Below are 1,934 nucleotides of genomic sequence, written 5' to 3'. Positions count from 1 at the left end.
TGACGTTTCTAAAGAAAAATCAACGGTGGTAATATTTGCTAAATGTCTTGATCTAGTTACAGGTGGTGAACGTACAAAAGGTGGTGAACGTCTTGCTCGGTGCATTCACTGAATATCCTATTAGTTTTTAAAAGGAAAGAAAAATTATAATAAGTTATCCAATCAATAGACTTTTCTGATTTTGCCCACGTTTCGAATAGCCAAAAGATGCAGCAGAGGGGCAGGATTCGTTTGGTCTCAATATAATTGAGGACAGTTTGGCTCCAATAACCCGGTCCACGTACAAATCCAACTATTACTACGAACCAGAAAATTTTGATGTCTATCAATTTAACCACTTAAAATAAATTTTCGTAATTTTAAGAAATTTAGATAAGAAGTAGAATAAAAATCTATGTCCTAAAACTAGAATAGTGAGAAATAAGAAAGAAAAAGAGTTCGTCGAAAAGGGTCGAATAAGAAAAATGGTTGAAAAATAAAAGGTGACGGAAAAATAAAAGAAACTTATAAAACTTAAAAATACTTGACTAACCTAACCTTATTACTACAACTAACTTAAAATTATAATCGCAAATTGAGATTACTAATTGGAATGATAATTGATACATAGGAAAAAGTCGTCTAAAAATATTAAAGCTTACAGGAAAAACTAAATCCCAAATGGAAATAACTTAAAAAGGTACTGAAATCTAAAAAACTGTGTCGCAAAATTCTAAAGCACTTAAATCTTAGTCTAAAGAAAAAGCACTTAAGGAATTCTACGGCAAAGCCTAAAATTCTCGAAGTAAAAATAACTATGGCAAAGACTATGAATTAAAACTAAATATGAGCGAAAAATACAAAAGTTACGCTAAAACGATTAAAAAGGGAAAAAATATAAAAATATATAAAAAGTTGTAAAAATTACAATTTTTATAAAAATATTATAAAAATATTATTTATTTTATAAAACTATTAATTTTACAATTTAAATAAACTAATTAAACTAAAAATACAAATTAATTAATATCTAAAATTAATTAATATAATAACTAAACCTAATTAGGGTTTAATATTAATAATAATCCGTAATTAATGCTGTCGGCAGGTTCAGTAGGGCGTGTCAGATGGGCTCATGCGATCGCATGAGTCCTCAGTTGCCCAGCCATGCGATCGCATGGGCTAGGGTTTCGGGCCACAGAGTGGGCTGCTACAGTACAGGCCGAATTAATTTTTTTTTTTTTTCAGTTTTTGCTGTAAAATATAAAATATATTTATTAATTAAATAAAACTTATATTTTTACAAACTAAAAAAAAATAGAAATAAAGAAACTTTATAAAACTTATTTATTTACCAAACTCTAAAAAAAATATTTATGTTTTTGTTTTTCTTTTTATATTTTCGAATATTTAAAACGTATTTTTATAAAAACGAATTTTAATAAAAGTAAACTAAATTTTTTTTTTTTTATTAGCGTTGCGCTTCCGGCTTTTAAGCTAGATTGGTCCCCGACAGCGGCGCCAAAAATACTTGATGTTTCGCGAGGTGTATATAAAATAGCTTATATTTTTACAGGAAACACTATTAAATACGATACAATTTTACACAAGATATTTATTTATTTAGAGAATGGATATACTTAAACCTTGCTACAACACTTATAGGCAGTGTACCTTATCGTACAGTAGTGTAGTTTTTAGTAAGTCCGGTTCGTTCCACAGGGAAAATCTTTAAACAAAGCTTAACGCTATATTAGTTTACTTTTATAAAAATACAAATTTATATATAAGTAATATTATTATTATAAAGGGGGTTTTTACCGTTTAATGACTGGTTTGTCGATTTTAAAACTTTAGTCGCAGTTAAAACCAAATGTAAAATAAAAAATAAATACAAGACTTAAATTAAAGAGTAAAGTAAATAACGATAATGAAATTGCGATTAATAAAAATGC

This window comes from Rutidosis leptorrhynchoides, chromosome 11 (genome assembly GCF_046630445.1).
Source record: "Rutidosis leptorrhynchoides isolate AG116_Rl617_1_P2 chromosome 11, CSIRO_AGI_Rlap_v1, whole genome shotgun sequence".
In the NCBI taxonomy this organism is placed as follows: Eukaryota; Viridiplantae; Streptophyta; class Magnoliopsida; order Asterales; family Asteraceae; genus Rutidosis; species Rutidosis leptorrhynchoides.
This window is presented reverse-complemented; position numbering follows the sequence as displayed.